A 19,241-nucleotide genomic window follows, 5' to 3' on the forward strand; every position below is an offset into this window, starting at 1 on the left:
AACGCCCACACGGTGAAAACCAGAGGATAAAACCTAATACGAAGAACCAAAGAACACATGAATTAAGGGCGCATTTGGTATCGTGCAGCAGTTTCGTGCACCACTGACGCAGTGGGAAGAAGGCTCCTACGCGTTCCAGACGGGCCATGGGCTAGAAAAGTCACGTTTTTTGGTAGCCTGCACAGAGTTTTTTTTTTGGTCTCGTAGAGATTTGGGATCTGCCTATTTGGTAGGTCGGTTTTCAGGCGTAATAGCATTGCAGAACGGCGGTCCTGTTGTTTGATTGCAACCCAAAATCCGCTTCTGGTAACCTCTTCCCTTCAGTGGTGAGGTTACCAACAATCAACATCACAAGCAAGAACACAATCATAGTTCAGGAAAACTTATCACTGATCATAGACGACACACCATTGTTCAGACACAAATCATAGTTTAGGACACAACAGACACGATCATAGTTCAGCACACAACACAAACATCAAGTAGACACGACATGGTAGCAGCGACACATAAGCAGGTAAGCTTCAGACATGATTTTCGAAGACGACACAGCTGGTGGCATTGTCATGGTACATGCACCTGCTCATCACCTCAGTGTAGGTGTGATCAAAGATGACCAACACTGTAGTCGAAGGAGGACACCTTCTTGAAGATGAGGAACTGGCCTACCTTGAGCTGATGGACGACGGCGAAGCCCGCCCATCCCTGGTCGATCTATGCGTCATCGCCTTCTCTCATCGTAGTCATCCTCCAGTTGCAGCCAGTGTTGGTGCGGACGATGATATTTGAAGGGATTTCTCCAAACCATCTGACAAAATCTTGAGGGATCAGGAGCCAGTTGAAGGTGGGCCTGAAGACGATGCGCAAGAACTGGTCTGGCCCTACGTCTTCCTGGAAGTGGCCGACGTTAGATGCCATTCGCTTCTTCGACGGCCCCTCATCAGGGGTCTGAGTAGGTGACCCAAGCTTGAGCTTCTCAGTCTGCCACAAGAACACATGCCATTAGAGGTGTGCCTTCTCACAAGTATAGATGCAAAACGGACATTGAAAACATTAGTGAGGGCTCATACATTGACTCACATGGAAGCTCAAGGGACTGCCTCAAACTAAGTCTAGTGTACAAATAATATCACACACACGACTAAGTTTGAGGGCAGCATCTTGCTTTCCACTGTGTCATTGTTCAATCATTGCCCAATGAATTAGACAAACAAAAAGAGGCCTCATATATAGGATCACACGGCAGGCAAAGGAACTATCCGCAAACTAAGTCTAGTGTGCAAGTAATATGACACACATGTCTAAGTTTGAGGGCAGCCCCCTGCCTTCCATTGTGCCATTGTTCAATCATTGACCAATGCAGAACTGAAGAAGCAAAAACATGCAAAGCAAGGTAGAAGAGGCCTCATACTATGAGGACATATGGAGGAGATGTTTGATCAGAACCAATGGCATGGTCATGTTCAGTCATGCCATAGGTTTTGATCAATCATCTCCTCATACTATGATCCCGGGTTATAATCATCTGCCTAGTTCAATTAGAAACATCACAAGTATCAGTTCAAATTGAGTACATTACGAGTGGTACTTAGGGTACATTACAAATTCTGCTTAGGTTACATTACAAATTCTCCAACAGTACATCTAAAACACATTTAGCACTCATCAGTAATAGCCCTGATCCTCTTGAGTTTATCCTTCATTGCAAATTTCACTTGGAGCAGATTGTATATGTCATACTCTAGCTTTCTCTTCCCAACCTCCAAAGCCTTTCTTTTTGCCTTCCATTCCTGTTTCTTAGCCCTTGTCACTTGTGCTTGTGTTCTCTTTAGATTCTTGAGTAGAGCAACTTCGTTCTTCAAGTCCTCACACTCCTCTTGCGTCTGAACAAACTAGCGCGACTCAGCTTAATATTTTACACATCAATCACAACATGCTAAACCCCAGCATAAAAAACCCTTCCCCTCTTTACATGCACAGTAAAATCTGACAGTTTCACCAATCCACAGTGCGATCTACGAAGGATCTACCACGATTGGAGATTATAGTAACAGATCTAAGCAAATTGAGATCGTGAACACCAAGAACTCGACAAGAACAAAAAGCAATGGCCACGAACACCTTGCAAACATATATCCGAACCCTATCCTAATGGAAACCCTACCAGATCTAATCTGCATGTCGTCGTAAATGCCCAATCATGGTCTATTCTGGCACAACGAGTACGAAGGTGAGTGATGTGGGCATTACCCTTCGGGTACTCGACATTGGTCTACCTCCTTTGGCCCTACAGGGAGCCCGTGAGGATTGCCATGATCCAAGATGGGCACATACATCCGTTACAACAAAGAAGACTTACAAGAAGACGGATTCTTGACGAACAATGCAAGAAGACGTCAATAAAGAAAAGGATAAATTAGATCTTGATGTAACCTAGTCGAGTTCGGACAGGACTCTCGGGACCTTGCTTCCTATATAAAGCCTAGGAGAGGGCATGTCGAACGACACACTTACGCAACCAACACAATCTAGCGTACACCAACCCTAGAAACCTTGCCTCTCGGCGAGTTCACCATAGCAGTCTATCGGCTGCCCCATTGTAACCTCTTTTACTCGATAAATAAGATCAGACAAGCAGGAGTAAAGGTTTTACCTCATCGAGGGCCCCGAACCTGGGTAAAATCTCGCTCCCTGTTCGTTTGGTATCCGATGTCTCGTGTTAATCTGCAGGATTCCGTCAACCCTAATCCCCTCATGGTGGGCATTTCCGAGGAGCTCCCTCGTCAGTGATAAGAAGAGGTCGTTACCGCCATTGTTCCGGTCGAGGACAAGGTCGAGTTCGCAGCCGAACTAGAGATGCCGATGAAGACTGCAGAGCAGGTTGCGGCCGATGTCGCGATGCTGCTCACCGACGTCTCCTCCTCCGGTACCGGTGCTCCTCCTCGCGGTGGTGTGGCGGATTGGACAGCGGAAGGGGAACCGCCTGGTGATGTGACAGTTGGGGGGTGTGAGAGAGACTGAGATCGCAAGTGAGAGGAAGGAGTGGGGAGCGGGGAGCCTACTTATCGCACGTGTTCCCGAAGGGATGCGGCGTTTCCGTCTCCCTTCCCCACGCGTGCAACTTTCTGGCCACAACGGGCCCGGCTCTAGAGAAACCGCCATTCCGGGCGTTCCTCCTGGGCCTGTCCCGGGGGTGCTTTAAAACCCGGTTCCTGCAACAACGCAGCAGCCTACAGGCAACTAAATGGCCCGTTCCACGTCCCATCCCATGCAAAAAAAGGCCTCTGCAGCCTACCAAACGCGCCTAAAGCATTTCCGGGAAATAGCGGGGCAAGGACTAACAAAAAAAAGTGCAATACCTGATATAGATGAAAGAACAACAAGGATGGAGAGGGAGGTGGCCACATAGCAGAACAGAGCGTGACGCACGCGGTGGGCGCGACCAGATGTAGAGCAAAACAGAGGTTGAAGAGGTTTTGGTCCTCGAGCCGACGACATCTTTGGTCGGCATGTTTCGACTACCAATGTACGGCACCACTTTGTCAAGGATGGTCCTCGCCAACGTAGATGCGGGAGTAGGCCTGGAGAGCACGGGCACAAAGGGGTCAGATCCATGGATGATGTGGTTGCACTTCCGCCTCCTTATAAGGCTATAGGATCCGAGTGGGTCTAGCAAGGTCAATAGCAACCCGCCAGGGGATCACAGTGGCCTTTTTTTTTTGGAGGGTTTGGGCCCAAGAAGGGGCCCTAACGCAACCATCTTCTAGCTATGATCACATGGTCGGAGCACCACAACAACCCAACACACAGGTGTGCCAAGAAGGAAGCCAATAACCATCAGAGAATCCCAGCGCGTCCAAAAATTAGCACAGGGCACCAAAACTGTACACAGAAAATAATCAGTGGGAAGCAAAACATCCAAACAGCATATGTGTCAGCACCACGTTAATTCAGAGAAGGCTTCAAAATTATGTGAAAGAAGAAGTTTTGCCCTTTAGTATAGTACTTATTTAATCGCCATTGATGGTTCGACCTACAGGGTTATGCTTAAATCAGCCCAAGGTTGTTTACAGGTCAAATTTAAGTCATCATTTTCCGGGACTGAAGAATATATTCACGCGGGTAGGACCTGTCTTCTTGGCGACCGATGAGGCTGGACAGTTATTTTAGTACCTGTACAAGAAGGTTTTGCCGATGCACTCGTAGATTATGAACACTAGCATAATACCCGTGCGTTGCTATGGGTAGACATGTGTACAACACCCATAATTTTTAACAAAACTAATTAGTTTTATTATTATTGATAACAAATGATGATTGGAAACACTATTTTATTACATTTGTACGGTTGAGTAAATTTGCATTTAGGCACTTAGATTGTAATTTTATGTCTTAAAGCTGCACAAAAAAAATTAAGAAATGCACCATCTGGAGTCACTCTGAAGTTCAAGACTTGGTCAAGTGGGGATCTGATTGGAAGTTCATTAACCAAACTAGATTTAGATGTGCGCCTTGGCGCACGACCCCGTGGAGCTCATGTGAATGTATATTTTGTATAACAACAACAAAAATTTGCTTATATGATATTACATTTCGTAAGTTTCACAAAGCAATGCCGCCGACCAAATGTACCAAAATAGGTGTTCAATCAAATGGACAGGTATATGGGAAAAACCATTCTGTTGTTCGGGTGTTGTGGCCAAAAAACAACATATAAATATACAAATCGATCCAAAAGTTCAGTGGCAGTGTGCAACCACAATATAGTAAAAAGCATAAGATATACACCTTTTGTGAATAAGCTGCTCTTTCCCTGCAGTAGATGATGAAAACAAAAAGTTAATCTTGCCCACTTGAACCAAATACCTATAAATAGGAAGCAAATATTTCAGAAGTATAGCATTTAAAAAAAGGATCCGCTGTGAAAGATTGAGCAAAGGAGAGTGTATATCTTCCATTTCATTATTTCAGCCAAGGCTTTTTTTAGTGCACATTGAATCATGACAGCCAAGTGGTAAAAGTGACCGGCAATGATAAGTCAATAGCTATTAAATATTTTCTATTATCTTATCAAATCCATAAGGTAAGAATTAACACAATGTTTTTTTCTGAGAATTAAAAAAGCTCCAGAATGAACAAACAAACCTAGTAAGCACATAAATCTGATGCTATATCATTTTTCCTTATACATGAGGACCATAAATAAGCAAGTTGAGGTATTTTCCCAATGAAGAGATGAAGTCGAAATTGGCATATGCTCACAATGTCAACTGGATAAAATGAACAACAAAGTAGCATCACCTAACTAACATCATATCAATAGGCTGAACTATAACATTTTTACTTGAATTTACTGCTATGCTATAACCAAGAAGAGGGTGAGTTTTAGCCACCCCACTTCATTTCGTTCCAGTAATTAGAAAGAACACTGAATATTGCAGACAATGTGGAACATCCGATTTTATGTTCAAGTTCATGTTTTCGAGAAAATAAAATAAATATTACAAGACCACACTAACATGACTTGTGGTGCAGTGCCCGACACCACTGTCGATGAATCATTTTCAGTAATCAATGAAGCCTAGTAAAAATATAAATATGCAAACAAACAGCAGGAACTTCTTTTGCTCCTCCTTATATTAGATAAATATAAATGGATCACACCAATATAACACAACCGAAACATCAACCATAAAAAGTAAACATGGTTGACTTCTGAACCAATAAAGCATGAAAATAGTCGATAAGAATATGTACCTCCTCGGCAGTAGGGTCCGTTGGTGCAGGGTACCATTATCCCTGGTTGTCAAATAGTTGGCTTAGTGCTCGATCCCTTGAACTTTTGTACATATCCCAGTGGGAAGTCATGCTTGCACTGAAATGAATGCAATTTATACAACGATAGGGTTAGTGCATTCAAAATATTGAGATTGAAATAAACTTAATTTCATCTATGCAATGTAATGATGGACACACAAACATGTATGCAGTATTGAAACAATAGTGGCGATATTTACAAAATGTTCAGTAGGAAAGTGCATATTATAATCAGAAAGCAATATGAATTCTGAGTTATTCGGGAAAAGTGCAGCAAAATATATGAGGTTGCATGTGACTGACCAAAGCTCGGTTATTTTTCATACATCTACAAATGAACAATATGAGAACGCTTTTTATTCTTCATTACAGACTCTTTTTATTTGCATGAGACTGATGATGTGACAAATTGTTTTTTTCAGCAGATATGAAACAAACTCAAGATAGACTCAAAAAAAAAATGCATAGTAGAATAATCGATATGTAAGATTTATTACTTGCTGGCAGAGAAACAAAAGTACAAATAAGCATCAAAAGAATTGCAAGTAAGCATATCTAAATCAGATGACCACCGCGCCACAATACTTCCTCACATTGGCTTTTATAATCATTTACCTATAAATATGGTGTTAAAAGAGGCCATAGCTCCAGTTTTCTTTCCAGGACATGCAAATTAAGGAGAAGCTGTGGACTGCCCATTTTCCAGTCAACTTATTATTTTCAAGTAAGGAAGTTAAAGAACAAACAACATCTGCATTTTAACCAACCAAGTTATCATTTGTACTTAAAAGCAAACAGCACCTCAGTACCTTACTACACAGCAAACAACACCCTTGTACTAATCAGACTGACAGGAGGCAAAGAAGCAAAGGTAACCAAGAAAAAACATCAATAGACTAAGAAAATATACCAAGTGGCTCTTCTTGCTTTTCCATCATTATAACTGACAAACATGGTAATAAAAATCATATGACGTACTCCCTCTTGTCATATTTAATTGAGGCGACGTATGTGCATATGAAGCTAGGCTAGTAGCTCTGCAATGGAGGAGTAACTCACAGGTGGGTAGATGAGATCATTACGAGTGTGCAAGAGGACAAGGAGGTAGATCAAAGGCGGCTCACCTCGGCTCGAAGTTGCAATGCAGCAGCTGCCAGTGCTACTCTCGCCTAATGCTGCAAGAAAAGGGGGCATCCCTGTATAGCAGGACATTTCGCAGCAAGTGCAATGTCAATATATATACCCACACAGAAAAAATAAGAGAATCGTAGCTATTCTAAAATTCTTAATAGCAGAAAAAACTAAGGGATATACTCCTCAGTAATAAATATGGACATACATAGTGATAGGTAACAATTGTGGAAGAAATAAAACTTAGTTGGAGACAAAAGACAGAGAAGAGGCCGGTGCTCTAACATACATACCCATGGCATTGTTTGTGGAAGCAGGACAACAACTTAGAGGAAAGTGCGATGACCCAGAAAATGCTATCATTCTTGGATAACCAAAAGAGTGCATTCCAGCAAGAAATCCATATGAGATTACAAGGAGGTCATGGGAAACTATTCAATCAGTTGTATATCAAATAAACATGATGTGTGCTTGAAAAACTAAATAACTAAATACTATACAATTGTGGAGCACCTAAGTAGAGAACTAAATGGTTGTATGTCAGTTCCTTTACTTCACTTTTAGAAACAACGTTTTAACTATGTGTTGCTATTTTTATGTCCGTAGTCTCCACAGATTGAAGAGGTTGCCAACATATGCCTCAGGATATAAGAAATGGTGGATAGGATAAAAAGGTAATAACAATCCTCTAGAATAACTATCAGAATGCCACATGACCGAAGCTTGGTTCAAGGATATCATCTATAGATTTTGAAACACTACCAGAATGCAATCCTCTAGAATAACTATCAGAATGCCACATGACCGAAGCTTGGTTCAAGGACATTTTTAATGTTTCCTGAGCGCTCAAGTGAATTGAGCCGACAAACAGAATGTTGGTGGATGCACATGAGCCATAGGAATGCAATATTCAAGATTCAAGTGGAAAGAAGATTACCATTTTGGATCTCCCTTGTTGTTTGAAATTAATTAATATATTGCTAATATTTCAACTTCTTCACTCCTTCAATCCATACATGCTCCATCTCTGCAAACAGAAGTATCAAGTAAAAATCCATCAGAACAGACCATTGTTAATTTACGCTTCTAAAATGCACATATTATGTTGGATAATAGGGTGAGCGTAAAATTAAAGAAACAGATCCAAGAAAACAAAACCATAGTTTTTTGCTTATCACAAACAAAGAGAAAGTAGATTGAACTCATAAGTTGTATCCATGTAATGCTCCAAACAAGTTATCCACTTTCAAACTATTTGTGTGACTAAAAAAAGAAAATAGAAGGGCTTCTCGTTCACACTGCAAAAGTACTTCAACCTCATTGATGAACTGAATCTCCAATTCAATTACACAACACCTATAAATCTTATTACATCCTAATGAAGGTACATAAACAAGTCTGAAACTAAAGGGCGCACATCATAGAAATCCGCTAAAATGAATCCCTAGGATGTACTCCCTCTGTTCAGTAATATAAAATGTTTAGCAAAACTGAACTTGCTCATCAGAGATCAATTCTGAAACTGCAGAACGATGGATACACAACATAAAATTACCAAAAATATGCAAGATTCTAGACATCATGTGTTTATTCCTGCAAGCAGCAGACTGCAATTAATGTGATAAATAGTAGCAAGTAAATTTAAGTATGAAGTAAATACCATACAATTTAGATGACCTTGCCTGCGACATGGTCAGCTTGTTCTTTGCCTGCAAAAGGGAATCTGGGATTTTGATGCGTGCCTTAGATGACCTTGCCTGCGACCCTGTCTGCACTCGTAAACAGCTGGCAAAATGTGTGGAACATTTATACAAATCGATGATAATAATCATAAAATAAGTCAATCAATCGGCAGGCCATCCAACCTTTTACATAGTCAATCGCTGGGTAAAACATTTTGTGGAATACTTTATAATAAGCCGAGAGACCAACAGAGTGACATTTTACATTAAGCCAAGAGAAATCGTAGTTGTACTCTAATATTTCCTCCGTCTAGCACTGTCTAACAAATCAGATAACAGAGATGATGACACACATTATGTCAAAAATGAAAAATAGCTAGACGGAAGAAATTTATCATACCTGTGATGCGCGTGGCAGCAAAGACTGGGGAAACTTAAACAACCATAAAAGCCGCTAAGACGATGTGCCAACGGGTAAGAATGTGCTAAACTGGCACATTAGTGTGGTATTTGACTGGACAACCATAAAAGCCGCTAAGACGATGTACAGGAAAATAATAGAAAATGCCATTTAACTTCACTGTCTTTTTTGCTAGCAAACCGTAGAATGGCATGATCACTTCTTACGGAATACATGGAACATAAATCACATCTTCTAAACATGTCGCGCCCATGGCATAAAGTGTTCCAATTACCATGATAAATACACAAGAGTTCAAACCAAGCAGAGCTTGCCTTATGATTAATCAAACCATAAAGTACCTTGTTCAAATTTCCAATGCTTTCAATGGATCTTTTGGGTCAATTTCAAGGAACAACGGGAGATCCGACCAGAGAATTTTTTGGCTAAAACCAATATATTCCAGCATCTTGAGCACCTCTTCAAACAAAATCTTGTTTCCAAACGAGGTGAAATGAAGTCCGTCGCATGATATGATAAGGTTATCTACATTTATCATCAGGAAATTACACCATAATTCGTAGTGAGGCTTTGGCAAGATACTCTATAATCAAAATCTCAATTATCATAATAAGGGCATGAAGAGTGAAGTAAAATAAAATATTATACTAACATACTGGCCAATTCATGATCGTCTACCTAATCACTGGCAGGGAAAAGTGAGTAAAATAGGTTTTACAGTTTAAAGATATTCTAAGCACATAGACTAATGTCTGTTAGCAAATGGGATTCAAACATAAAGTTTCCGATCGATTATATAGTATCTGAGAAAATCTACTACAAAATCTCCGATTTTGAGAGAGGCAAAAATTTTGTGTTCAAGAAGCAAAGGAAAATCTTCAGCAGTTTCCACAGAAACAAAAGAGATACTTTGCTCCATTTGTAAATGTAGGTTCTTATATGTCATTGCAAATTTTAGATAACAGAGTCCTGGTTCAGAATATCATATGAAATCTATGGGGCTCAATAACCATTGTTTTTATAGTGAGATAGGTGACACATGATGCAAATTATCAACTAAATCTCAAAACAATAGTAGAGAAGTGCACCGAAGATGGAGTGGATGGTTGAAATAGTGAGCCAGCGAGACAATGGAGCAAAACTTTTTTTTAGATAAAAGGCACTAGGTGCCCGACTTTAAATTAATAAAGCCCCGCAAGGTTCAGACATAGTTAATACATGCTGCGGCATACAGCTTAGCCAAAGAAGGAACACAACGGGGTCGGCCTCCCCTAACAGACCGAGAACCCTAAAACGACTAGACAAGGGTAGAAGTCCGGCACCAGCTTCACGATTCAGGCTTCACAGGTCCGCAGGAGTAAGCTGGGCATGGATGCTTCTTAGCGCCGCGATCAACCATCTAAGCCAGGGACGGTCCGCTGGCTTTGCCACGCCGAGCCAGTGCTGCATAAATAACATAGTTTTAAAAGTAACATCAGCGGGGTGTCGGATAAGTTTAGACTCCATAGTAAGCTTATTTCTGATCACCCATAAGGCCCAAGATTGTGCAATGAACAGGCACCAGATCGTCCGCCTAGCTCTACCAGCAAAGTTGGAGATAATCGCAAAGAATTGGGGAAAAGAGGCTGGACACCAGCTACAACCCAGGATCTCCCTAATGACGCTCCAGGCGAACCTCGCCAGAGAGCACCCGAAGAAAATATGGTCTGCAGTCTCCATCTCTCCACACAGGGCGCACTTTCCATTACCCGGACCATGTCTGGACAGGATGTTGGAGCTAGAAGGAAGGCGGTCAAGCACCAGCTGCCAGGAGAAGATGCGGATCTTTAGCGGAATCTTAGCGGCCCAAACATCCTTGAAATGAGCAATCGTCGCCCCACGCGACAATCGGGCATACATGGATTTCACCGAGTATATCCCATTCTCCTCCAAGAGCCACGAAACCGTATCCTGGCCCTGGGAGAGAGTGGTTGATCCAATCAAGGCAAGAAGCTCGCCATGGTCACCCGTGAGCTCAAGAGGCAGTTGTCTACGGAAACGCATCGGCTCCACTCTGGTACACACCTGAGCAACGGACCCCATCTGATCCAGTGCGATACTAAACAGGCCTGGGAACCTGTCTTTCAGCGGCCTGTCACCCGCCCATCTGTCCATCCAGAAGCTCGTGCGTGTGCCATCACGGACGCAGTGTCTGGCCCCAAGTTTGAACAAATGTTTGATTCTGTGTAAGCTACGCCAGAACTGGGAGCCCCTCACTCCCGTGGAGGCGTAGATATCGTTCGATCTTAGGTACTTAGCGTTGATGATCCTTTTCCAGAGTTGATCGCCCCCTTGATACAGTTTCCACACCCACTTGAGCATCAGGGCAATATTCTTAAGTCTCGAGTTGACAAGCCCCAAGCCTCCGACCGCTTTGGGTCGGCAAACAGCTGGCCAATTGACAAGGTGGTACTTCCTTTTGGTGCCGACCCCTTCCCAGTAGAATTTGGCTCTATGAGTGTCGAATTTGGCGTGAATACCGTCTTGGAGCAAAAAGAGGCCCATGGCAAACGTGGGGAGGTTGTCTAAGCAGGTGTTGGATAAGATTAGACGCCCCCCTGACGACATAAACTTACCCCACCAGGGTTCCACTCTAGCCGCCAGCTTTCTAACGAGGAACAACCACTGTTCCATCGTCAGCCTCCTGACGCTCCGGGGAAGTCCCCATGACTATCACCTCGGATTTGTGATAATTAATCTTGAGACCCGACATGTCTTCGAAGCAGAGCAAGATGAACTTAAGGTTAGCCAATTGCACGTCGTCGTCTTGGATCATGATGATAGTATCATCGGCGTATTGGAGATGCGTGATTCCCCCAGGAATCAGGTGAGGGGCGATCCCGGCAATGTGCCCAGCTTCGTTTGCCTTGGACAGAATAACTGAGAGCGCCTCCGCCATGAAGTTAAAAAGAAGCGGGGAGAGTGGGTCTCCCTGCCGCACTCCCCGCTTGTTCCGGAAGAAGGGCCCGATCTCCCCATTGATCGAGATCGCAGTCTGGCCTCCCGCCACCAGCTGGGAGATGCGGTGAACCACCCCAGCATCAAAACCTTTGCAACGCAGCACCTCCGTGAGGAATTCCCAGTTAACCCTGTCGTAGGCTTTCTCGAAATCTAGCTTAAGCAGCACACACGCCTCTTTCTTTGACTTAACTTCGTGTACCAGTTCGTGCAGGGCCAACACCCCATCAAGGATAAAGCGACCCTTGATAAACGCTGTTTGGTTGGGACTAATGACTCTGTTCGCAATGGGGTCCAGCTTAGTAGCCACCGCCTTAGAAACAAATTTGAAAATCACATTGATAAGAGCGATTGGACGGAATTGAGTGATCTGGTCCGCCCCGGGGACCTTTGGAATCAAAGAGAGCACCCCAAAGTTGAGACGAGCAATGTCAATCCTGCCAAGGAGGAAATCATTGATGATATGCAAAACCCCCATCTTGACCAGTGGCCAGAATTTCTTGAAGAAGCTAACCGGGAAGCCGTCAGGGCCCGGGGCCGTGTCAGTCCTCATATCTTGCGTGACGATCGAGTTCAGCCTCCGAGTAAGTGCGCATCACCTCTGCATTTTCATCCAACGAGACCCTTGTCTCCCCACCCCAAGCATTAGGGTCCAGCGAGCACACCCTAGCCTCGGTGGAGCCCAGCAACTGGCGGTAGAAGTCGTAAATATGCTCTTGAATGAGGCTTTTCTCAGTGATAGGGCCCTGGTTAGTAACCAGCCGCAGAATATTACACTTCCTTCTTCTGCCATTAGCAACAGCGTGGAAATATGCAGTGTTGGCGTCCCCTTGTAACAACCAACGAACTCTGCCCCGTTGCCGCCAATATTCCTCCTCTGCCCTGAAGATGGAAAGGATTTGGTCCTCCAGGTGGTAACGGAACGCCCATTCGTCTCCGTCAAGCCCCACCGAATCGGCTTTGTCATCCAGCCCTTTGATCTGCTCCAGCAGGTTTTGTTTGCTAGCCCTTAGCTCAGATGTCTTGTTCGCACTCCAGCCCTTGAGTCTTTGTCTCAGGTCCCCACTCATAAAGTTCCACCAGTCCAAAATATCTCTCCCCCTCACCCTGGCAGACAACACACTCCAGAACTCCGACAGCGTGTCCGGGAAGTTCTCAATCTCATACCAGCCAGCTTCAAAAAAGAATCTGTTGCTTCTACAGATCACCTCGTCCCCAGAATCGAGGATCAAAGGGGTATGATCAGAACCCAGGCTAGTCTCAGCATAAAGGGAGCAAAGAGGGAAGTGTGCCTCTAATTCTGGTGCGATGAACACCCTGTCCAGCACACAGCGGGTCGGGTTAAGCCTTTTATTAGTCCAAGTGTACCTTGCGCCCGTGCGAGGTAACTCATGGAGGCCCCAGTTAGCAATGTTCTCGTTGAAAACCTCCATCCTAGCCCAGTTCACTCTGTCATTGCTCTTGTCCGCTGCATCCCGCAGCAGGTTGAAGTCTCCGCCCATGAGGATAGGTAACTCCGAAGCCGCCACTTTGTCAGAAATCTCTTGCAGAAAGATCTGAGAGAAAGCATGATCCGCCGGGCCATACACTCCCATTACCTCCAGCTTGAAGCGATCCGCGCGGGAGAGAATGGACGCGCTGATGAAGTATCTCCCGAGGGAAACCCTTCCCACCTCGAACACACTGTCCCTGAAGCCCAACAGCATCCCCCCGGATTGGCCGTTCGCGGGCAGCCAGCACCAAAAGAACTTCTCCCCCACCTCGAGGCTACGCAATTCCTGGTCAGAGAAGTCTTGTTTAATCGTCTCCTGCAGACATACAATGTCGATTCTGTGTATGCGGAGGTAGTCCTTAAGCATGGTTCGGCGCCCCCTACGCCCGAAACCACGAATATTCCAGAAGAGAGCCCTCATTGGGGACCCGCTTTGCGACCCCGTGCTTGGCGGGTTAGAATCCTTGTACGAACTGCCGCTGGTTTCTTGTGTGCCTTTCTCTTGACAGCGAGCGCCGCCCGTTTCTTCTGCCCACCAGACCCTTCTAGTGGCAGAGTCGGGGATTGGGAGGCAACCCCAGTTGTCTCCGCCGATTCAGGTTGTTTTTGAGCCTCTGTAATGGCCTTCTCCGCAGCCAGCTTGTCCCGGGCAAGGGCCAGTTCTGCTTGGGCCAGTTCCTTAGCGCGAATGATGGAGAGGAGCGGGGCGGGGTTACCGGCCGCGGAAGGGAAAACTATACAACTATCTTTTGCAACAGCTAGCAAGTGCTCATCGGAAGACTTAGTAAGGGCAGCAAAATCATGAAGAGATTTGGAATATATACCTGTAGTTTTCTGCTCGGCGCGTGCCATGGCTCTTTGGAGAATCGGCTCAGCCGACGCGGTCGCACCCCTGCGACTGAAGCGCGACGGGCCTCCCACCGAAGACTTGGTTCTTGGCGCCCGCACCACCGAAGCCGCCAGCTCCCCGATCACTTCACCATCCATTGGTTTCGAGCCCAACCCTTCCTTGGCACCCTGATTGTCTCCCTCAAACACCAGCTGAATGGCGATATCTTTCCCGTCCGGGTTTCTGACCAGGGATGGGCGGTCCATGTTGCTCTTGCTCCTGCGCTCCCGCGCTCGCATAATATCTGGGTCGCTCTCCCACGAGGGGCTAATCCCAGCTTCCACCCTGTCTTGGTCAGAAAGGTGCATGTCCTTTCCCTGAGATCTTGGGTCCCTTCTTGGTGTAGACAGCCCCTCCGGCGTTGTAGAAACGGTCACCAGAGATGGGGAGAGGGGCGGCTGGTCCTCGTCAGAACCTTCTGATTCCTCCAGCTGAGTGGGCGCTTGGTCCGGTGTCAAGAGGTTCTTCAGGATAGGAAAAATGTCCCCTTTTCCAAGCAGATTGGAACCATACTGACTGAGTGCGGAGGAGGGGATCACGACCTCAGACGGATCCCGCGACGCCGTGCCAATGTCCATGGCGACAGACTTATGCTTAGGAGCGCCGCTGAATCCCCTAGACTCAGGGCGAGGGTTGGCCGGCTCTGTTCCCTTTCTGATATGCTTCCCGCGACGCCCATCCCAACCATCCCCTTCCGATTCCTCGAGGTCCTCATCCTTGTCGTCTCCCAACGGCTTAGGCGGAGGGGGGGGAACCGAGGAAACTGCCATCTTCTCACTCTCCAGCTGCACTCTCACCTTGAACCCTTGGGAGTTGACATACATCATAATGAAGGAGGGCAGGGCAACCGGTCTCTTGCATCCCACCAAGAGTCTCACCGGGCTGTCAGGCGCATCAAGAGACGCTTCATCCACTCCCATAGGTCGACCCAGCTCCCGAGTGGCCAGCAGAATGCGCGACGGTTGCTTGTAAGGGGCGGGGACGTCGAAGAGCTTCACCCACACCTCCTCGAGCTGATCCGCCGCAGCCGGGTCCCCGACAGAAGCCTCCACGTTCACGTGCAGCTTGCTCATTGGCAGGTTGAGGCCTCCACCGCGGATGGCCATGCGGAGGCTTTCCTTAGAGGGGAAGAAGGCTGCGAAGTCTGACTCGCTGAGCTGCTGCACATTCCAGTTCCATCCCTCGTCGACAAGGTCCTTGAGCTCATCTTCCAACTGTTCCGCCGAAAGGGATCCAATCTCCAGCGAAATCCTTGCCGCATTGGGTGCCGGCGGTAGCATTTCTTCCTCTGATACTTCACAGCAGACAAAGCCCACCCCGTTGCTGCCGTACCCAGCCCAGAAGGGTTCGGCCGCCCTGTTGTAGAAGGCACACATGGCGGACAAGTGGCCTACCTTGTTGCACTTGATGCAGAAGGGCTCTTCGGTGCATGCGGCCTGGACATGCCCAAGTTTCCCGCAGTTGTAGCAAGTAATATGAGTGGCCTCCCCGCCACCCAACTCGGTCGCCCTCGACCCAGATCCAAGGCGGATGTGTTTGTCCACGCGCTCCTCCCCCCTTCCCGTACCACGCCCTCGTGGGTTCGGGGCCGGGGGCCGCTGCAGCTCCCTGCCTTGCCTCTCCCTGGCGCGGTGGTCTTCCTCCCGTCGCTGAGCATCCCAATCACGCTCACGCTGCTGTCGCCGCTGCTCTTCTTGCTCCCTATCCAGCTTCTGCCTGAGATCCCTTTCGCGCCGCCAGCCGCCCTGGCCATCCCCCGACTCCCCGAAAGGGCGCTTCAGCCTCCGCTCTCTGTCCATGCGACGCCGCCGCGGGGGAGGACGCAAGGAAGGGGAAGGGAGGAGAGTGGTGGCTGGAGGATTGAGAAGTCTCAGATCCCGTTTGGCGGCTGGAAACCCTAACCCTTGGACATTGGAGCCGACCGGGCGCCAGAACCACTTAAGTACCGATCCCGGAGGGGTAAAACCGTCCAACCCCCCACTCCGCGCGCCGCACTGCATCGAAGCCGCAGAAACATGCCCCTGGGACACGTGGCCACCATCCGACCGCCCCGCATCCGAACAGGGCCTTGAAGCACTTGACTGGTCCAGGACGGGTTGGGCCGACGGCCCAGGAGGCCCACCTGGCCCACTGGACAGCTGCACCCTCACCGGCCCAACCGCAGCCTCCAGAGCCAACCCTAGCTCGGAGCCCGCCGCCGCCGCCGGCGCCGCCGACGCCCTTGTCGCCGCCCCAGAGCACCGCACCGCTCCCCACGAGACGGAGACCGCACCGACCTTGAAGACGCCGGGCCCGTCGCGGACCACCGAGACGGGCGGGGAAGAGATCTGCGACGGCAGAGCAGGGAAGTCCACCGTTGACCCCAGATCTGGCGCCGCCGCCGGCGTGGGTGAGGACGACCCTTCGTCCCCCTTCCGCACCTCGCCCTCGAGAGCCACCTGCTGCACCAGCTGCTGCCCCCGCGGCCGCGCCTCCGGCCCGGAGAGCCACCCTGGATCTTCCTCGGACTCGGACGCATCGGAGCCGAGCACCTCAAAGGAGTTCCGCACCTCCAAACCGACCCCGCACCGCGCCAGCGACCGTCGCCGGCGTCGGCGGAGGAGGGTGGAGGAGGCCCTTCCTCCTCGACCCGGCCGGACAGCGCCGCCGCCGCCCGCCAGGGCGTCGTCGCCCGTCAGTCGCCTCGCAGTTAGGCACATGTCGCTCGAGGCCTCCACAACACCCGTCAGTCGCCTCGCAATGGAGCAAAACTAAGTTCCAAACCTTAGAGTAGAAAGAATGGTCTATATATGAACAAATAGCACCATCAGGAGCCAACTTTGTCCTTTGCACAGCAGGCCCGACAACTCGAGTAAGAGCAAGCTCGGCCTGGCTTTGTGGACAGTTTAATAACAAACTCTCAAGACTCAGGTAAGAGCAAACTCTCACTCTCACGTACATCATGCACCACAACCCGAGAAAACGTGTAAGCCCATGTGGACAATTTATCAAACATCAAGCATAAACATTATGAAGCTGGAGAAAAGAAAACATCCAAAGCAAAATATATCACACACTCTAACGTATCAACACGTGGTGACCTCCTTTTGCAGCGAAAAACCACATCAAGCAGGGGAAAGCATGTCCAAACCAATAGCGGCTCGTCCTACCTTTCCCAAAAACATTGATTGGAGTATTGAGAGAGAGAGGGAGAGAGAGAGAGAGAGGTGGAGGATGAACCTTTAGGTTGAGCGGGCACTGTCAAGGTCCTGCACCGGTGCATCGAAACCAGCACAGCGAGAGTAGAAGAGAATGCAGGGCCCCTTGCTGGTAAAGATGGTAAAAAATCCAATTTAGCGACAAAAAACTGAAGATGCAGTCACAAATATAGTGTGAATACTGATCGGTAAGACATGTCACATCTAGTTTGTAGTCACTCTATTGCAAAAAAAAGGGGTGGAAAACATATCTGAAGATGCAACGTCAACATCTATATTGCAAAAAAATACTAACATAACTAATACACTACTGAATCTGGTGAACAAAGCTAGCACAAATCAAACAAACCACCGCAAGAGGCACTAACCTTACTCCTCTGAATCCTGTTTATATGTTAGTTCAGTTAAGTTTGCAGTTTCTATTCAAAAGCTGCAAGATAAAGGAAACAACTCACGGATTTTAGAAAAAATATCATCTTGTGAGCTGGAAAACAATTAGAAATTAACTAATAATGACATTAATTAGCAAGAGGTAATCATACTCAGCTTGAGATAATGGCTTAGCAATTAGCACTCAACTAAGAGCAGTCAAGAGAAACCCACACTAAAAAAATAGCATTACAAAGCTGGAAGATACATGACTTCCATCTATGGAATCAGTGAAGCTTTCATGAAAATTGAGATCCAATAAAATTCTTCATCAGCTGCAAAAGAACAGACAGCTGCACTCAGAATAAGCCAAGAATGAGCTGATTGCTTTGCATAAAGGAATAGCACATGCACGGTCATGTATAGCCAACAAGGTAGTGATGCTTCATTAGCAAAGGGGTCCCTGAGGGACTTGAATACCAATCTACATATTCAAAATATAAACATAATTTGCAAAATCATAGTCCATTACAAATGTTCAATAACTGAATGAAGTAATTGATCCTTATATGACAGGCAACAATGATTTTCTTGAAACTGAAATACCATCTTTAGGAAAATATGATGGCCTAGAGAACAATGACTTAAAAATATATATGATTGAGGTTATAAGTAGAAAGTATCTGAGAATTATTATCTACGAAGAGAAAAAAAATGAGTTTTTGAGTTAGTTTGCTGCAAAGAAGTTTTGGGAGTTACTTCGCTGCAAATCTGCACAAAATCCATTCCAAAATTATTTGAGAAACGCTCTAGACTATAACAAGCCAAAAAAATCAGACAATAACACTCCACACCACATGGCAAATAGTGCCTCGTAGAATGCCTTACCAATTATTTTTTAAGTAGATAAAACAATCTGAGGTTTTGAGTTAGTTACCCCCAAAGAAACAATCCTCACATCAATCATAACAAGCACTTGCTAGCAAGATTTGAGCACTCTTATTTATATACTCTCCTAATTTTTCAAGAACCAAATACGTAATATTGATAAAGTATCATATCATGGCTCAGGAGAAACTACAGCTACAAGTTTCCAAGGTAGGAAAACACTTCTTAAATAGCATACACGCCTCAGACCTGATATTTTCAAGCAATATTTTCAAATGTATGTGCAAGTAATATCCTAGTTTATACTCTCATGCAAAACACTATATAATATAAATAAATAGTGCCACTTTAAAATGAT

The 19,241-nt window shown here is 46.3% G+C and overlaps 1 long non-coding RNA gene across 11 annotated transcripts; it reads right to left on the minus strand.

The window, feature by feature from the left end:
• Positions 1 to 4,641: 4,641 nt before the first annotated feature.
• Positions 4,642 to 19,232, minus strand: LOC127299161 (uncharacterized). Of its 11 annotated transcripts, none has more exons than XR_011744786.1 (8): positions 18,169 to 19,232; positions 17,995 to 18,056; positions 17,649 to 17,735; positions 8,631 to 9,576; positions 7,886 to 7,975; positions 6,942 to 7,312; positions 5,758 to 5,875; positions 4,642 to 4,813 (listed from the first exon to the last, which is right to left on the minus strand). It is a non-coding gene; the product is annotated as an uncharacterized lncRNA (long non-coding RNA). The 11 variants fall into 11 exon arrangements; XR_011744790.1 differs by having other exon boundaries at positions 8,631 to 9,144; positions 9,393 to 9,576; positions 17,995 to 19,232; XR_011744789.1 differs by having other exon boundaries at positions 8,631 to 8,950; positions 9,031 to 9,576; positions 17,995 to 19,232.
• Between the last annotated feature and the right edge of the window lie 9 nt (positions 19,233 to 19,241).

This window comes from Lolium perenne, chromosome 5 (genome assembly GCF_019359855.2).
Source record: "Lolium perenne isolate Kyuss_39 chromosome 5, Kyuss_2.0, whole genome shotgun sequence".
Classification (NCBI taxonomy): Eukaryota; Viridiplantae; Streptophyta; class Magnoliopsida; order Poales; family Poaceae; genus Lolium; species Lolium perenne.